General features: G+C 37.7%; 1 long non-coding RNA gene across 2 annotated transcripts in view; it reads left to right on the plus strand.

The window, feature by feature from the left end:
- LOC139139996 (uncharacterized) overlaps positions 1-19,882 on the plus strand; it is a 34,636-nt gene extending 14,754 nt beyond the window's left edge. Inside the window, exons 4-5 of one of the 2 annotated variants that reach the window (XR_011553923.1) lie at positions 18,904-19,008; positions 19,480-19,882. This is a non-coding gene — a long non-coding RNA (uncharacterized lncRNA). Of the gene's footprint in view, positions 1-18,903; positions 19,013-19,479 lie in introns of those variants that run through there. The other variant, XR_011553924.1, reaches the window with a different exon arrangement.
- The last annotated feature ends 676 nt before the right edge of the window (positions 19,883-20,558 follow it).

The following is a 20,558-nucleotide window of genomic DNA, read 5'->3' on the forward strand; positions in this document are numbered from 1 at the left end:
CAGCACCTATTGCAAATTAACATATACCTCATAGATTATGTACATACCTAATTCTAGGCTAACCAATAAGGCTAGTGCACTAATTTTTGGTGCACATGCAGACACTCTCGAATCTGGGTCCGAAATTTGCATATTTCTAAACTATGCAAATAATATGTTAATGAGGTTTGGTCATCCGCAGGTACAATCCAAGCATTAGGGAACGCTCCATTAACTTAGAAGTACCCGACTAACCCGAGCTTGTTATCAGAGGATTAATCTCTATGTCAACATATGCGAACAGATTACCTTTAGTGTAAACAAAACATTAGCACTGCCTGAACTACTTTTAGCATGGCCAATGCCAGTCGGCGCCTGACTTGATGATGGCTCCCTTGTCCGGCATTCTGGATTTCCGACCAGCGTTAAAAGTGCCGTCTAGCACTTGCTGTTACTTTGAGGTCATCATTTAGTTCATAAAATTGCATGAAGAGTTTACAAAAACAATGGTACTATAGAATCCCTTTCAATAAAATGCTGTTAATTAATGTACGCTGATTTTGCATATAGAAAGCTATTTTAGCTGGTTGAGGGTACGTTCACAAAGATCATTGCCCTTTGAGCTAAAGTTTCCTGTCGCACAATATCTCTGTACGATCGAAAGGAGACAACTGAAGATTTTTTGCTTTGTATGAATGTTTATTACCCTATAAAGAAAGTACGGTAGCGAAAATCAGCACAACAAACAGGACTTTTACTAAAACGTACTCTTTCAATTTCAGTTCAGACTCAATGAGTGGTATTGCGGAAAGGTGCATGCAATGCAATGAAAGTCACGAGCAAACTTTGGTGTCAACGGATCCAGTCTTTGAATTATCAATGAACACTCACTTATTTTTCTGGTCAAAGAGCCAAAGGCTACTTGTCCATCGCAACAAGCCCCTCTGTTTGCAGCGTGTTCACTTTTAGCCAGATGCCGGCCAAATTGACCGGCTACTTCCGTATTTTGGCCAGCTACTTTTCAGCGATGTTTCGCTCTCCTAGCCCCGAAATTCTGGTTTTGATGATAATATTTTGATATTTTTGTTGTCTTGCAAGCCGGAGATAACATTTCAGAAGTGCCGATGTGGCTATATGTAGTCTAGCAATTTACGCCCACGAATAGCGGACCATTGCCGAATAAAGTCGACATTTGTTTCTCTCAAATGCGAAAGAGAAGAACGAGTCTCAAACGCGGAAGAGAAAGTCGACGCTTGAGAGCTTTGGTTTTCTGCGTAAGAGTAGGGCCTTGTCTGATGGGTTTGGTAGGTTTTTGATCAAAAGTAAAGCGACCAAACGTTACTGAGTCTCATTTTTATGTAAAACTGTGAAAGAGGCTCCCCACCTAACTATCCAACTATCTTGTGAATTTTGCGTACGGTCTCTCGCTGCTGCTCAGCTGAACTCGGCTACATACTCGGGTATGTAAATTTGGTTTTATCCCCAAGTAAATCGTCTTGTGCAGAGTTCATAGTTTGTATACATATTCATAGTGTATATCTGCATTCTGATTGGAAGTTTGAATGCTTTCTGACCTTGCCAACGAAAACGACGCAGTGTTTAATGCTGGCGTGCAGCACTGAGTAGGGGCAAATGCGGAAGTAACTTGTCTACGAGTATTTTGCTCTAGCGACTGTTTATTTGAAGATACCAGGCTATCATTCTTCACAATGATACTTGTTTTGCTATTTACTTCCTTGGTAGGAAGTATTAGTGAATTTATGTCATGAACCCGTTTTATACCATTTGTGCACGGCAACATCGCCGAGGGAAGTGTACGCCGTACAGCATGTACTGTGTGGGTTTCACACTGTGTTGGTATACCGTACCGGACTATCGGCTCCATGCGTGAATACGTGATGACATACCTATTAGACATATGAATTTATTAAGCTTAGAAGCAGTCATTTTTCAGTCTAAATTAAAATTGTTTAAATTCAATGAGAACGCAGTTGAACTTTATGTATATACACATGTGTATCATTTGTTTTAATGATCAGCCACCTTGGTGTTAGTAGTAACATGGATGTACATCCATGGTAGTAATTGTACAGACAACAGTTTGTGAATGACAGAAAATTGATCAGGATATACATCAGTCATCGGAACTGTCTCCATCTTCTTCTTCGTCATCTTCATCTGTGTATTCTACTACTTCAACCATGTTTTCTTCAGCAAGATCATTTGATATTGATCTCATCAATTTCTTTGATTTCCAATGCTTCTGTGGTTTGCCCTTTGTTGGTTTTGTCAAAAACAATGTCATCAATTAAGCTGTCACTCTGATCTCCAGTATTGGCACAATTTAAACAATTGCATGCACCCTGGGCCACAAGCATTATTTGACTTTGTACATTTGCAAAATTTATTTTTGCACCCAGATTTTTAACATTACACCCTTTGGTATAGAATGCCATCCTTTCCTGTACTTGGGACAAATTTTCTGGTGAATCCCATATGGGTGATAACTTGTTACCATTGACAACATAGCCAGAGTTGTCATATCCACGTAAGACAATCTGGCCCCTTTCTGACTGTGACCATGAATCAGAGATGAAACAAGTTCTGAGCCAATGGTATTTTAAAGCTGTTGGGTTTGGAATTAGATCCTCCTCCCTCTGAATTCTAACTTGGATGGTATTTCTGATTTTTTTCAAGCCACTGAATATGTAATTCCAATTCAGTGTCAAATGTTTCATCTCATTTCATGGCTTTAAACTGTCATATGGGCTGTCATGTTGTGATTCAAACTCACTGTGATGTTTCTGGTAGTAAATAGTTCCAATTAAAAGAAAGAGAGATAGGCCTTTCTCCCAGATGCCACTCTCTGTGTCTGCAAGAGTGCCTGAGGTCGCGGTGGCAATTCCACCAGAAACAAATTCTGAATATTGGAAAAATTCTTTCTGAAATGCTGCTTTTCCACAGCCAACAAAATGACAAAAAAGTCACAACCAGATGTGATATAGAGAGTTTGGAGACATTTTGCTCTTATGTCTTGATCAATTTAAGCAAGATCTGGATCATTTGCTAAGGCTTTAATTAATTTATTTAAATGTACATATGACTGATCATCTGCACATGCACTGAGCTGTATAAAGATGTTTCTGTCTGATAGCTCAGATGCCATCAGAGGTAATCCGATGTGGTAAACATCTGTATCTGGCGAGTATATAAGTATGTTCTTTTTTACTGAAACAGGGACATGGCGCCATATACGTGTATCAGTTTCTTCATGATTTGAAAAATATGCAGGGTATTCATGAGAAGGGTAATTTCCACTCACAATTATTGCTTTGTCTTTCTTTTGCCCATCAAAACCCCCCTGCAATGACAAACTCCTTGTCAACTCCAAGGTAGGGCTTCAGAAAGTCTGGAATTTCTTCACACAGAAAATTCACCAATAACCGCTTAGTTTTTCGTCACCAAAAAAACATCCAATTTTCTTTTGGAAGTACTGTTTGCAGGTCAATTGATTCATATATGCTGTACATTTTTTTTGCTTTACCATCTCTACGCGCTCTTTCCAAGTCTTTAGGACTTGGTAAAGTTTCAAAAATATAATATTACAATTGATCGGATCTTCAACGTTCAAAAATTTAGTTGGGGATTTACAACACACGCAAAATAGATGGACACCAGCAAGGGATGTCAGCAAATTTTTTTATTTGCTTCTGCTTGTGACAAGAACAAGTCTAGATATGGATGTCAGCCTTACCTAAGAATACTTTCAATGATGTGTCAGTCACATTTGACCAGCATGGGTAAAACTAATCTTGTAGACAAAATCTGGATAATTCTATGCTATAGATAAGTACTTTTAATAAAAGGGAAACCCTGATTTCTCTGCCTACACAATATGCATTTTGATTGTTATGATAATGGTTTAATATACTGTTTAACTCTTACACTGTTTAAACTTAGTAAACCAATCACCAGATAAATGAGTACTGGTATTCTTATTTCCATTTTGGTAGGGGCGGATTGTTCTGGGGAACACCATAGGAAACACTCTATGATTAAATTAATTCATTGTTTGATTTACTGCACAAGTTTGATGAAATTCTCAATTTTCCATGTTGTCAGCACACTTGTAAATGTGGAACAAACCACAAAAAAAAAACAGTTTAAGACTTCACTGGACACAAATAATGACACCACTGCTCAAGTGTCATCAGGCTAGGCTGACAAACTGAATCAATACAGAGCATATCATGCTAAAATACAGCAGCTAATACTGAAAAATTCTGAAATCTTATGCATTTATGTAACTCAGAACTGCAAAGTAAACAACAAAACCAACATCTTGTCCACACCATTGTTAAAAATAACAGTGACTGACAGGCAAAAATAACAAAACAGCAAACATGGAATTTTATCCATTTTCATATTGGCCATTAAAGGACAAAGTCACTCATTTTGACCAAATTTTGGTCCTTTTAATTTCTGTTGTATATATGCTTTTCTGCTGCTCACTGAAATAGGCTAAACTGCAATCTCTGGTTGTCACAGCTCAACTCATATGCATGCATGGAAGGTATTTACCAAAAATTTTAACATAGTTAATTTCACATGTTAATGTGTCTTATTAAAGATGAAAATTGAATTGCAATAACCAGAGAGTGAGCATATTTCAGTGAGAATAATCCATCAAAAGAAATTTAAATGGCAAAATAATGTCAAAAATGAGCAACTTTGTCCCTTTAACTTGGAACATATCTAGTACAGATTCTTGTAATTCAAGTGTCAAGCAGCATGACCATTACACTATTGAAGTATTAAAATGGTGGCAATGAATATTTTTTTAAAATTGGTGCATTGACAGACAGTACTGTAAAATGTTGACAAAAATAGCTTTGTCCAAAGTATCATAATATTAGCCATTTCTGAACAGGATGTAAGATTACACCACCATGTGAACTCACAAATATTTTCAATGAAAGTGCAGTCCTCTGATGAGTGACGCCGAATCATGTACCAGTATGTTGTACACCATGGAGGCAGACACCAAGCATAGCATTATGTGAAAAAATTTAAAGTCTTTGTACTAGATCATGACTGCTTAACAAGATTGGCAGTCTGCTTGTTTCAAAGCTATTTAAAAGCTTTCTTCTGGGCCTATTTGATATCATACTTGACCCTCTGGACTTGACCTGCAGCTTGGTACGTACATTGTATTCTGGAAAATGCCAGTAACTTTTACATTATTTTAAGTCAGAGATTCGTCATACAAGTCATTAATTTCACTCAATTATTTCTGTCTGTTCTTCCTGACTGTCAAAATTGATTGAGGGTCTAAGTATTGAAAGTACTTAATTTAATGATGATTTTCATAAATATGTTTCACTTACAACTGGACTAAATTGTCACAACTTCCAAGTGTGACTGTGAACATCATTCTGTATATATATACAAATAACTTCAACGCATTCAAGTTTGTTTACAAGTGTCGCGCTGTACCAAGAAGTTCTCTGGACGTACACTGTACATTTTAGCCTATCATTTTCAGGAAATAAAGGTCTGTATGTTTAAATGATTGACTTCTTGGTTTATGAAAAATATATTAAGGATCAAGTTGTGTGTTCGGCGTTATACAGCCTCCTACCACAGGCCGTATATTTGGACTTTATTTCCTCTCCCAGCAGCAGCTTCATCCAGTGTTTGGTGAGTTTTGCAATTTCTGCTTTACCACACTCCTTAAGTGTGTTGTTGAGCAATAAAGTAAAGTATAACGCTGGTAATTAACGCACAGCCCTGCCAAGCAAAGCTAGGAGCTACCACACTCTTTTGGTAGTACCGTGGTATCATATATTGCCTTACGTAGCTGCAGTTTCGAAGCTGAAGGTTTTGCCTTTTTTCAAATTTAAGCTTTTAGTTTTTAGGATTTGATCAAGTTGACGTCCTACCTAAACACCAGTCCAAATATTGAGGTACAACAGCAATATTGCCCTATGCTAGGAGGATACAGTTGTACCGTATGTGCACCACTGTCGCTACGCGAAGGCTACATGTACTTACCCAGAAGAGCTCTCCCTACTGGGTGCATAGGCCTTTACGTTGCGATTGTGGTTGCACCTGTGTGTGATGAGTATGCCATTGTTGGAGGCAATCAAAGCAGCCAATAGCTGAATACTCTAACCATTCTCCTAGGGCTTAGACTGCTACACCAAGTCAATGGCATATATCATGTAAAGTAGGCAGTAAATATGTGCCCTTTCACTTTGGCTTTGAAGTGCAGATGTGGAATGCTGTGATTCAATAGGCTGTCCAACAATTCATATAATGAATGCCCAAATTGGCTTATAATGGAGTAGAGCACACTTATACTCCACTAAGAATGATTGTAATAAATAATGTTCTTCAAATGTTTTCTTTATATTAATGCACAATTGTGCCTGCCATTTTTCTTATGAATTATAATTTAACATTTATCAAAATATTAGTGAAATTCATAATTTTGGAATGTATCACGTTGACCATTGAGGGAATACTGCAGAAACACGATGTGACATATTGATCTCCACAGCAATATAATTTGTTCAATGTACAATATATTGAGCAGTTTAATCTCTACGTGGGGAGGAAATAATGGAAAGTATGTTTAAAATGTATTCCTGGTACAGATATACAACTACATGTGTGTGCATGACCCCATTATTCACTGAATTTATTATATTTCCAATAGACCTGTGTAGTCAGAGAACTGAAAATACATGTACATGTGCTCATTGCACTCATATCAAATCCAATTTTACAAAATGTACTATGTGTTCGAGTAGACAATGAAAGTTTTGTTCATGTTGCCCTGTTTGTGGGGAAAGGTCAACAGAAAGGCTATTCCTATTCATGCAATATTTTAAGCAAACAATTCAAAGTATCGTAATAGATTGAATGCTATAGTGTGAAATTATGATGTTTTAACATTGAAAATACTTTGTCAATTTTTTGCCTCGTTTCTTTGCATTTTAAACATATCACAGAAAGCACAGCCTAGATAAGAGAGGATAGACTGATCCTGATTTGACACAGAAGTGGCAAACACTATTTCATGATAATCAAGTCTTCTTTTGTCAATTTTTTGTGCCTCGTTTCTTTGCATTTTAAACATATCACGGAGAGCAGCCTAGATAAGAGAGGATTAGACTGATCCTGATTTGACACAGAAGTGGCAAACACTATTTCATGATCAATCAAGTCTCCATATTCTGAAATGACATTGGGATTTCACCATATTTAACCAAGTTCAATCTGAATAGTGATCAACATGGCTAATTCACTGTATAAATTACCCACATTAAATTTCAACAAATGTCATATATCCTGCCATCAACAACACAAATGAACACTATCCATTCCAAAGATAGTACCCACGTAGTAAAGCCAATATAAACTTGAAAAATGCCACAAGTAGCCATACCAATCAGATGACTGTACCTAAATATTTAATTTTACTAAAATCATTTTTCTAGAATCAAAATTATCATTATCACACCAAAGCTTGCTCTTAATTTCAAACGATAGTATCTCTAAAAACTAAAATTCATGTACCTAAAAAGTGACTGATGCAGGGTGGAGCTTGGCCTTAAACTTTAAAGGGAAGTGACTTATGCAAGAGAGGGAACTTTGTTGATCAACAAAAGTGGAATGAGAAATAATATTGTCAAATAGAGGTTCAAGATTGACTACATCAGTAGAACAATGTAAGATATTGTGGTAATATCCAGCAGTGTTTTTGTTAAGGGCGGTACCTATAGGTAAATGTTACCAGGGTTCCCCAGTCATTTTACCAGGGTTAGCCTTGGTATATCTGTGCAGTCTTACTAGAGGACAACAGAAATTTATCCAGGGTTCCCATTGTTCCCCAACCTTAGCAAAAACACTGTCCAGTGTTTATTAACAAAACCCACTACATGGTACAATGTGCAGCCAGAATGCCATGAATCATAATATCCTTTTAATATGGTGGGTCAGCTGTGAAACAATAGATTGGATTTGCTATAAACTTAATGGCGATAAGAATGGCAACAAGAGAGACAATCCTGTTTAAGATAATGGTGGGGAAGAGATACACAGCGAGTTGGGAATGAGCACTTAATAAAAAGTAAGAGGCAGTGTGTGAGTGATGTCATGTGACCATAATTGCCTACACAAACATTTTTTTTTCTTCTTTTAGTGCACCGACAACAAGCCCAAAAATTTGTGTCCCCCCCTTAGAGGACTCAAAAAATTGTGACCCTCCCCCAGGCTCAAAAATTTGTGACCCTCCCCCAAATCCCCCTGGCCCTCCTCCCTGCTAATTTACGTCCAGTCCCTTATGGTATAGATTAAGTAGTCTTTGAATGTTTGATGATGGGATCTTACAGTGTTTTTGTTAAGGCTGGTACCCCAGTAAATGTTACCGGGGTTCCCCAGCCATTTTACCAGGGTTCCTCTTGGTATCAATGCAATCAGATCAGGGGACACAGAATTGCTACCGGGGTTCCCAAATCATTTACCTCTTTTCCCCAACCTTAGCAAAAACACTGTCTTATTGGCGCACACTGAATCAAAACATACCTTCAAGTATTACCATTTCAGCTGTCCAATTCTCAGGCAGTGCCTCACTTATGATGCTGCATGTGTCATATCTTTTTTGTAATACTTAAGTTGTGTTTGATTTTGAGCTTTGATGGTGCATAGACCCATCTGCATCACAGATTGCACGTGGGAGGGGAATAAATTGCACAAAGCCTTCTATGGCACACCAGATTTTATTGAGTGAGCAATTTGCCTTTTTAAACAGGCGTCAACTATTTTTTTTGTCAGCATCAGCTGTACGTGTTCTCCTTTTTACTACAACCTTCCCTGAAAATGTTTTTAATTTTCTCCTCCTCACAGGAGCTTCTGTACTAGGTTTATGTAAAAGCCTAGTAGAGATGTAGTCTGCTAGAGCTCTTTGACCTACTTCATAAAATGTCATCAAGTCTTCCTGAACAACTTTTCCAAAGATTTTTTCAGGGGTTGCAGCAAAAACAGAGCTCTCACAGATTTTTTAGCTCCGCTGTCAGCGACGCAGAGCTTATCAAATAGGTTGATTTTCCGTCGTCGTCCGTCGTCCATCGTCGTCGTCCGTCGTCGTCGTCCGTCAACAATTGCCTTCTCCTCTGAAACTGCAAGTCCAATCGCTTTGAAATTTATATGCAGTTCACTTGGGGTGACCACACTTAAGTTTGTTCAAATCGTGGTGAAATTGCATATTTGTATTTCTGGGGCAATTTTTGGTGTTTTTGGTAAAAAATCTTCTTCTCTGAAACCGCTTGTCCGATTGCTTTGAAATTTGATATGCAGTTTACTTAGGGTAACTTCAGTCAGATTTGTTCAAATTATGGTGAAATTTGCATATTTGTATTTTTAAGGCAATTTTTGTCATTTTTGGTAAAAATATCTTTAAAAATCTTCTTCTTCAAAACTACCAGTCAGATAGCTTTGATATTTGGTACATATGTCCCTAGGGATGATCTATTTCAGATTTGTTCAAATTGTGCAGAAATATGCAAAATTGCATTTTTAAGGCAATTTTTGCCATTTTTGGTCAAAAAATGTATTTCTCAAAAAGTACTGGTCTAATACTTTTGAAATTTGGTATACACTTTTGTATAGATGAACTGAGTAATATATATTGAATTTCTGATGAAATCTGAAATTTTGTATTTTTGGGGCAATTTTTGCAATTTTGGTCAAAAATGTGTATTTCCAAAACTATTTATTTGATAGCTTTGAAATTTGGTATACAGGTTCCTACAGATAAACTACATGATATTTATTGAAATTGTGATGAAATCTGCAATTTTGTATTTTGGGGCAATTTTGCCATTTTTGTCAAAAAATGTGTATTTCCAAAAACTACTCATCTGATAGCTTTGCAATTTGGTATACAGGTTTTTACAGATCACCTTAATGATATTTGTTGAAATTATGATGAAATCTGCAATTTTGTAATTTTGGGGCAATTTTTGCCATTTTTGGTCAAAAAATGTGTTTCTCAAAAATTACTGGTCTGATAGCTTTGAAATTTGGCATACAGGTTCTACAGATGAGTTCAGTAATATATAATGAATTTCTGATGAAATCTGTAATTTTGTATTTTGGGGGCAATTTTTGCCATTTTTGGTCAAAACGTGTATTTCCAAAACTACTCATCCGATAGCTTTGAAATTTGGTATACAGGTTTCTATAGATGAACTAAATGATATTTATTAAAAAATAATGATGAAATCTGCAATTTTGATTTTTTGGGGCAATTTTTTCCGTTTTTGGTCAAAAAATGTGTTTCTCACAAAAAGTACTGGTCTAACAGCTTTGAAATTTGGTATACAGGTTTCTATAGATAAAGTTATGAACTAAATTTGATCTCTTGAAATTATGATGAAATCTGCAATTTCATTTTTTGGGGCAATTGTTGCCATTTTTGGTCAGAAAATTTTATTCTCAAAAAACTACTCATCAGATAGCTTTGGTTGACATGTTCTTAGGGATGATCCGATGTGATATATTCAAAGTATGATTAAATCTTCAATTGTATATTTTTGCAGCTTATTTTAGCCACTTTTTTCTGGCCTCTGCATTGAGCTATCAAAGATTTCCACCTTCCTCATCACATGTGTAAAAAATAGTTATTCTCTACATAAACACAGCGGAGCTATATCGGCCGCTAGGTCGCTTGTTTATAATACACTCGGCACAACCCTTCATCAGTCTCCCTCATTCCCTTCTGCATTTATCTGTATCTGTACACTTTTGCCACTCTTTTCGGGGGTTATTTCAGAATGCAGATTTTTAAGGCATGAAGCCCTGAAAGGCAAATACTTTGCCATGTTGTCAAGCAATTCAGGAGAGGGCTTATGAACTGCAGTTTTGACACTTAAATTGATAAGTTGTTCATGGGCTTCATCAAGTGCAAGCTCTCTCCAGCTGAAGCCAGTTATGCTTGTTGTAAATCCCCCAGACTGCAGGTGATCTAGGATGCAAGATGGTGCTTGCAGCAAATCATGGAGATGCCTGGTAGGAGACGAAGATACTAGGTTGACCAATCAAAAGCATGATACAAAGGGGCTAGCTGCTTGATTGATGCCATTCTCAGTTGCCAATTACTGCTACGGAAAGCCATGTAAAGAGAGATATAAGCAAAACAACCTCTGTGCTCAGGGAAACAATATCTCACACAAAAAGATCTCATTCATTTTACTTTGTATCACCTGCAGTCCAGCCAATCTGGCATTAGCTGATACCATGGATTTAAGGGCATATTTTCATTGTCAAGGTCACAGAGGTCCTAGTCACTATCAAGCCATTCTGTGTGTAAAAGCAATGAATACAGACCATCCCCTTGTCAAATGATTCGAAAAGGTTCAACATTCTGATACTTTGAGCCAAATGTGTACAATAGCATTTTGTCATGGGTATATATATCTGAACAGGACATTTCAGGGCATAGCATAGACAGAGCAGCTCTGCGTAATCACCAGGTACTGTACTGAGTTTGACCTTTTGTGACCTTTCAAAAAAGTAAAAAAAATCAATGGTCAACAAGATGTTTTGTTCATCGCTTGGCAATATTTTCTCAAAATACGTGTCTCATCACTAGCTGCCAAGCAAGACAGCAGTATAATTTCTTATCACAAGTTCTAGCTATTTCAACACAGCTAGACTTGTAGGATCTTGCTTTAAACTGCCCTGATGGGCTAGTTTTCTGAGTACAGGATGTGCAGCTATTGCAAAACACTAAAACAGTGAAGTGGACTGACATTGGGTTGACCTACATCAATATTTTCAAGACTTGTTATGACAAAACTATCTGGGGTGAAGCAACCGGCAAAGTTTTCCTTGTGGGGTACTCAAAACTGTCCTATTCATGGTATCTCTGGCCTTAGACTTTGAACAAATCATGCCAAAAGAGTTGCGTAGGGTAATTAGGGAGCCGTCATTATTTATGGCCCGGGGGGGGAGGTCGGAGGAATCTGAGATGGGTTCACTCAAAAAATCGTAAGTTACAAGGGTAGGGAAAGACACTAAGGGTTGTCCGATTGCCCAGGGCAAGGGAAAGTCACGTTCGGGCAATTGAACCTCCGATGCCAATTGCCCTACGGGACAAGTGGAAAAAAGTAATTACCTAGAAATCGAATTCACGAGAGCGATTTTCTAGCGAGGGAACACGGTATCATATTATGTCATTGTGAACATTTCCATAAGATTTTTTCGTAAAATTGCATGAAGAATTGATGAAAAGAATCATATAATCACTTCCAATAAAATGCAATTCAAACAATACCACCGGTTAAATACCGTACGCTGATTTTGCATATGAAAAAGCTGTTCAGCTGGTGGAGCGTACGTTCACCATAGTTCATTGCATTGACTGTGAGTTACGGTGTCTCACAATATGTCGATACGGTAAAAAAAAGAAACACACAGCAGTTTTTGTGCTTTGTATGAGCGTTTATAATAAGGTAAAAATAAAGTGCAGTGGTGAAAAATCACCACAAAAATGGGACTTTTACTAAGACGTACTCTTCATGTTAACTTGTTGAGTGACAGTGGATGGCATCGTGGCAAGACCGCATGCAATGAAAGTCATGAGCAAGCTTAGATGTCAACGGGTCCAGTCTTTGAATTTTCATGAACACTGACTTAATTTTCAGGTCAATAAGCCAAAAGTTACTTGTCCGTGGCGACCATTGTAACCTCTCTGTTTGTGAATTTTCCCATTCTAAAATGACTGTCAAGAAGCAATGGGAGCGAGATTGACATCGACAAATTCAGCTTCCAAAATACATTGAAAAACACCGACGCCTTAGGTTGCTGGTTTAAATTCTATTTAGTCTCTGTATGAGCATTAAAGACCACCGAGGTTATAAGAAAAACATAGCCTCTAGCCTCTTGAAGAAGGACAGACTCTTTTCTAATAATTTTAGCGCAATAAAAAGTGACATTTTGTTCAGGGCTATATCAGTGATATCAGTTGTATTTTTGATACTGGAGGCAATGTCTTCAATGACTTGCTAAAGGTCATGATAAGTCTCGAGAGATTGCACTTGAGGTTTTTTTTCATTTTTTCAACAATGTGGTAAAGTTGCATGTAACATTTTCCACACAGTTGACTTTTTCCATCAAAACTAAAATTCATGTAGTCACCATGATCATGGAGAAGCCATTGATTAAGTCAACATTTGACGGAAACCGCACATTCGATGTAATGCGCTTTCTACAATCTGGCATGCTGCAGTATTTTCAGTTTTTTTCCATCCATGTATTGAAGTGTTCTGGACAAAGACACACTATGTCAGGAACGGAAGTATCGATATCACTGGAGTAGAGATTAAACTGTGTGAGAAAGAGTTTTTGTCATCAACATCAGTGGAGTGTAAACCTGGGCCAGTTAAAGTACAGATTAAACAATAGGCCAAACCCGGAATTCGAATCGACCACGGTACAAACAAAGCCATGTGCGCAAACGCGCACAGACGTACGTGTATTTCTATACGCGTTCAGTACACATGTGGGTTTGTTTGTACCGGCATCACGTGATTATTTGGGCGTTCTGAGTATGTAGAATGGCGTATGCATCGCGTCCTTTTTATTCCGGAGTAGAACCATTGGCCTCTGTGACATCAATTATTGGTGCTTTCTCATCATCCCCTCCATCTCTTCCAGAAAATTCTTTATCTATATAAAGCTAGGCGACACGCATTGCAGAAACAATACTGTTCATTCATGCCCCTAGATTTTAACCAGCTCGGACATATTCCTCTGGTTTTCCCACAACATGGTACCATCTGTTTGTTTTTTTTTATCCCACATTTACCACATGGACCACACTTATTCTTATCTGGATGAGTTTTTGCTTTATGTGACCTCACATCTCCAAGTCCAGAGATATTGATCAAAAGCACTTTCTTGTGCAATGTGTGTGACTTGAAACAGCAATACAATGGCTGGTCTTCTGAGAATAACTTAAAACTATGGTAGTCTCCTGTAAACCGAGACTGTGGGCCACCTCTTTCTGAATATCACATGAAAGCGATGATTTTAAAGGAAGAATAAATTCTTTGCCTTCTAGCACAACAGTTACATGGTGCTTTTCAAATTTGTGGCATCTTTTAGCACATACTGGCCAAGTCTGGACAACCGTATTTCAATATCAGAGAGCAGGCCAATGTTACTTTTACTTTCCATGACATAACTGCATCAATCCTTTTTCAACAGTATCATTTCTTTGACAATGAATGTGTTTTTTGTGCACTGAGCATCCTGTTTCAAACTTAAACCCCTCGACTATGGAGTTTCTGACAATGTGAAACAGCTTTTGAAATCTTGACCCAGGCTCTGTGTACACTGTTTAGATTTCCCAGGCTCTGTGTACACTGTTTAGATGTTTTTTCAGGGACAAAGAAATATTCACATGGTTCAACCTTTGTGCTGTTGCATATTGCAGTCTTTGAGTCACAAAATTGGCAAAAAATTTAATATGCCACTTTTGCGATTGGCCTGTAATATTATTAAGTTGCCCTCCATTTAAGAAGACTTGCTGCCGCAAGTTTTACTTCTGTCAGGGGCAACCTTCCATGCTCTGTGGCATATGGCATACCGTAGTTTATGCAACTTCTCAATAAAGCATCCTTACTTGCACTGCTTGATATGGCTAAGGATCCAAACACTCTCCTTTTTTCAACAAAATAGATTTCTTTCAAACATTTAATTCTTATTTTTCAAAACTATGACAAATGATTTCAAAGTACGTGAATTTCTTGTGGCCAAACGTTACCATAAACTCAAACTGTTAGTAAACATAGATACAGGTACAAAATACCGGTGAATATTGTAAGCCATGTGCCATTGCCAGAACGGGCTGTGGTAGGTTATCAGCCACAGTATATCTGCAACAAAATGTAAAGACACATGTATTTCGGTAACTGGATCATACTTAAACAAACAAAACCATCATTATATATATTCTTGATCACAAATTTTGCTCAAAAAATAAAAGATTACAACAACTGGGATACTGAAAATACGCAATGATATGTGATACCAACGCGTCTCAAGCTGTTTGCGTGTGCATGGCCACCATATTTATTGGATTTAACGGTATTCAACACCGAACAGACCTCATTTCAAAGGCGTGTTAAATTCATATTTGTCCGTTTTGAACACCAAAACTTTGCAGAAAATCATAGTCATGAGATTCAAATCCGACCAAACCTGGTTGCAAATTAAATTAAATGTCTTGCCAACGCAAGCGACGCAGTGCTGTATAAGGCGAGGTCAACATGTCTACAAAAATCGTATCTGGTGATTTCTACAAAAGATTTGCCCTGATTGTTGAAAAAATTTACATAGGTCACGACTGGAGGCAATATAAATGGCAAGGATATGGAAAATTTCCATAAATACTAACCTTTTGCAGTGTTTTTTGCCGATTTTTCTAGCCGTGAACATGGTGTAACGGTCATCGAAACTAAAGAGAGGGCGCCCTTCATTTGAAGGAAATCCCTTATTATGCATGAAATGAAGGACCCAACTTCGAGAGTGCGGAAACGTTGGATCAAACCATTTCGCCAATATGTCAACTGGGGTTGAAGGTCATTGACCGTAAATATCACATAAATATGAATTACTAGGTAATTTAAACGGCTAGATGGTTCATATTTGGTAGTTATAGCACCTTATGATGAACTGTCATACACCTCATCAATTATGCTGGGGTCAAAGGTCATTACCCTTAATATCACATAAATGTGAATAATTAAATAACTAAAAGGACTAAATGGTTCATATACCGGTATGGCAGGTTAAGGCACCTAATGGCACACTATCATATACCTCATTAATTAGTCCCCACAAACGAACTCCAGGGACTTATAGATTGAGTTCCGTCTGTAAGTCCGCGCACATGCATGCCTTCCCCTGTTCACGCAGATATCTCAGACAAGGCTTGGTCAATTTCTTTCAAACTTTGCACAAGTATAGCACCAGACTCCATACAGATGTACGTTGATTTAATAGTTTCACAATATGACCCAAGATGGCCACCTAGCAGCTAGTTTTTTACAATTTTTTCATGTCTTGAGCCGTAACCAAGACATGTGTCAACTGATGTCTTTCAATTTGGTGCAAGGACATTAACCTATGTCGTACATATGCTTGTAGATTTTCTTCTGATACAATCCAATATGGCCGCCCAGTGGCCATTTCATTACAATTTTTTCATGTCTTGAGCCATAACCCAGTGTGTCTCAACTGATATCTTTCAAATTGGTACAGGGACATGGACCTATGTCATACATATGCATCTCTATTTTGTTAAAATACAATCCAATATGCCCTCCAGGCAGCCATTTTGTTACGATTTTTTCATGTTTCCAGCCGTACCCACAGCGTAACCCAAACATGTCTCAACTGATTTCTTTGAAGTTGGTACAACGACATAGACCTATGTTATACATGTTCATGTTGATATTTATTGTGATACGACCCAATAGAGTTACCAGGCAGCCATTTTGTTACGATTTTTTTCATGTCAGAACCCTTTTCCTGCCAAGTCCATATTTCACCATCAGGTCAAGATGGTTAAAATTAATGAACACAACATATGGCGTATTTTAACATAATACTGTACATCAATTGAAAGCTGTTGAAACATCAATACTATAAACTTTATTTTTTTACTAAAGATGCTATAACAGACCAAGCCAAGTGTGTGAAAATACTTCATGTTTTTGGCTCAATACCGCTTTTTACTGACTTGGCTGATGGGGAAGTAATATTTAGTCTTAATACTGTCTGGCAGGAAAAGGGTTAAGCCATAACTCAGACATGCCTCAACTGATTTCTTCCAAATATGGTACAAGGACATAAACCTTTGTAATACATGTACCTCTCAATTTTGTTGTCATATGATGCAATTGATAGCTGCCAGCTGGCCATTTGTTATGATTGTTTATGCCTTTAGCCATAACTCAATACGTCTCAACTGATTTCTTTCAAAATTGGTACAAGGATATTAACCTGTGTCATACATTTTTATGATACAATCCAATCACACTTATTTATTGATGCCTCGACATGAAAACAATCACTGGATTCACAGTACAATAGCCGGCTATTGAACACTCTTTTTTGGGAGTGGAGATTTAGCCGACTGGTTCTGTCTCAGGCCTCTCAGCTAGGCGACTGATGCCGTATGTTGTGGGTTCGCATCCGATTGAAAACTATCCGTATTTTCTATCCTGGGTCGGTAACACTGCTGGTGGACAGAATTGTCCCCGAGGTTATTGTTCGCCCAGTTAAAGCGATGAATTTGTTTCTTAGCTTCGATAAAGTGTGTATGTGCGATGTATGATAGTGAGCATGCGAGCGTGAGTGCTTCACGAACTCTACAACGTGTTGAAAGGTCTCAGTCAGAAAAATGTAACAACTTAGCCGGCTATTGAACCACTCTTTTTTGGGAGTGGAGATTTAGCCGACTGGTTCTGTCTCAGGCCTCTCAGCTAGGCGACTGATGCCGTATGTTGTGGGTTCGCATCCGATTGAAAACTATCCGTATTTTCTATCCTGGGTCGGTAACACTGCTGGTGGACAGAATTGTCCCCGAGGTTATTGTTCGCCCAGTTAAAGCGATGAAATTTGTTTCTTGGCTTCGATAAAGTGTGTATGTGCGATGTATGATAGTGAGCATGCGAGCGTGAGTGCTTCACGAACTCTACAACGTGTTGAAAGGTCTCAGTCAGAAAAATGTAACAACTTAGCCGGCTATTGAACCACTCTTTTTTGGGAGTGGAGATTTAGCCGACTGGTTCTGTCTCAGGCCTCTCAGCTAGGCGACTGATGCCGTATGTTGTGGGTTCGCATCCGATTGAAAACTATCCGTATATTATACAGACTTCATTTGAATGCTCTATGAAGACTGATGTCACAATTCTGAATGGGGACTATGTCATTGACAATGACTTCAACAATAACAATGGTGATTACTACAGAATGGGTGTGTTGATAAATTACATCAAGCAATTGTTTGCAGAATACAACGAGGGCCACTGTTATAATACACACAAAACTGAGACAATACACCTTGAAAGTTTTTCAAGAGTTACTGGGGCTTTAATCTTCTTGACACAGATCAGGTCTGAAAAATTATCATTCCAGATTTGATGGCATTTGTAAATGAGAACAACGAAACTAATATATTGACACAACATATGTTGACTTGTAAAAAACTGGGTATGTTGGAATTCACTATGGAGAGCAAGAAAATGGCATTGCCACACACACCCACAAAAACTGAAAATACCAAGCAATTAAAGGTAGTGGCCTGCCTGTTAACTTTGATAAAAAAAATAAGTGCTGCCCTGTGCTCTACTTTGTGAGGACTAGGTGCCATCTGCTTCCAATGGTAACAGAATTCACGTATTTAACTTCAGTGCCTTCAAAAATAACAGTGTAATTGATTCTAGCACTTATAAATTGCTTTGATTGATTGATTGGTTGATTGATAGATTGATTGATTGATTGACATATCAATTGACAGCTAAATACTTCCATAAAATACAGGGATATACAGAATCTGTGGCAGTCATATAATTGGAAATTAATTTGTGACAGCATGATTTATCTCTCTCACATATTTATGATTACTGTCGGAAAGATGGCAATAAAAATTTAGATTTCATCTTGAATATCCTTTGTATACGGCTAGTTTTCAATCGGGTCCGAACCCACAACATACGGCATCAGTCACCTAGCAGAGAGGCCACAGAGAGAGCCGCTCGCTAGTGCAAATTATCTGCAAAAAGCAAGTTCAGTATTATGTGTTGCATGGTCTTACATGATGGTGCTCTTTCCTATGATTATTAGTTGCGAGTGAGAATATGCAAAGGAACACTATCCACCCAGGGAGTCATATGGAGTCCTCTGCAGAAAAGAACAAGAAGCAATGTGAACATGATGAAACTTCTGAAGGTCAGTGATAGTCAATGATATACTGACATATATGTACCTGTAACCAGTAAACATCTATTGGATGACTTGCCATGAAGGTGACATCACAAATCTGTTCCTTGAGCATGTAACAGTAGATCAACAGAACATCATGTGCATAGCATAGAGTTTAATATTATTTGATTGTCTTCCTTGTGTAATACCTAGGGGGAAAATAGCTTTCCACATGAACCTGTGACCCCACAACTGTTAAATCAGCTAAAGACAAACAGATACTGGTGTGCAGCATATTGAGCTGCCTTGTGGGGTTTGTTTGTATTTATGTAGGGATTGCGTTAACCCCAAATTTTGCTTTGCAGACTCCCTATTTCGCACTAGGACCCCTACAACTTTTTAGTGAGGAAGGGTCCCATTCTTCAGAGAAATACAGATATTTGAATTTTGTTAAGGCCTGATTTTATGAACCATTTTCTCTATATTTCCTCACTATAGTTCGAAAAAAAGCCTGTTGGCCAGTAAGTACCGTGAACTGAAGCAGAAGGAGCCGCCATTGACAGCTATTTCATGTCTCACATCAGAGATAATTAAACAGTCACAAAGGCCGAAGCTGAACAGTATGCTTAGCAAATGAGAAAGTTCTCAGCAACAGAAATTTGAAATTGCTGCAACGGCATGTAAAAAGCAGAGCAATAGCATATGAGAGGAAAGCAAAGAAAAAATTGTAGAAGACGTATAATGATAGCTGTTTTGCTTTCAGATTGTTAGATTACCTTGACACTGAGTTTCTGTATGTAAAATGTTTTTCAGAGTTAATATTGTGGAGTTACCCCATGAGGTTAACCACATGGTAAATTCCTAGCTCCGTTGCTTTCGGTGTGTTCGAAGACAAACGAGACATTTTTTACTGATATAAAAAGTGAAGATATGGTACCATATATATTTTTCTTTTCGAAATTAGCCTTTTTGGAGTTTCCTCATGAAGGTTCTTTTTGGCCTTATCAAGAACCCAACAAAATTTGGAATTTGACATGCAATGACTCTCATAAGGTAACTCCAAAAGTGTAACTTTGAAAAAAAAATATATTAAATACCATATTCTTCACTTCTTTTCTTTCAAAAATATGCAAATGGTTGTTTTAAGCACATCAAAACAAACAGTGTTAGGAATTTATCATCTGATGAATATCTTACAGCAACTCCAAAATTTTAACTTTGAAAAAAATGTCAACATGAAGCACCATTAGTCTTAAACTTGTTATCTTCCAAATATTCCCAACAGTTTCTCTTTGAACACAGCAAAACCAACAAAGTTAGAAATTTTATATGTGATGAACCTAATGAGGTAATGAAAAAACTGTAACTTTGAAAAAAAGTATCTGAAGTGCCATACTCTTCACTTGTTATCTTTCAATAATGTCCAAACAGGTTGTCTTGAACACAGCAAAACCAATAGAGTTGGGAATGATAGAATCTCACACCCCCAAGGACCTTGGATCAGATTTTGTCTCACACGAGCCGCAGGCTCGTGTGAGACAAAATATCCCCAACTGGTGTGAGAAATCTGATCCCAG

The sequence above is a fragment of the Ptychodera flava genome, chromosome 9 (assembly GCF_041260155.1).
Source record: "Ptychodera flava strain L36383 chromosome 9, AS_Pfla_20210202, whole genome shotgun sequence".
NCBI classification, from domain to species: Eukaryota; Metazoa; Hemichordata; class Enteropneusta; family Ptychoderidae; genus Ptychodera; species Ptychodera flava.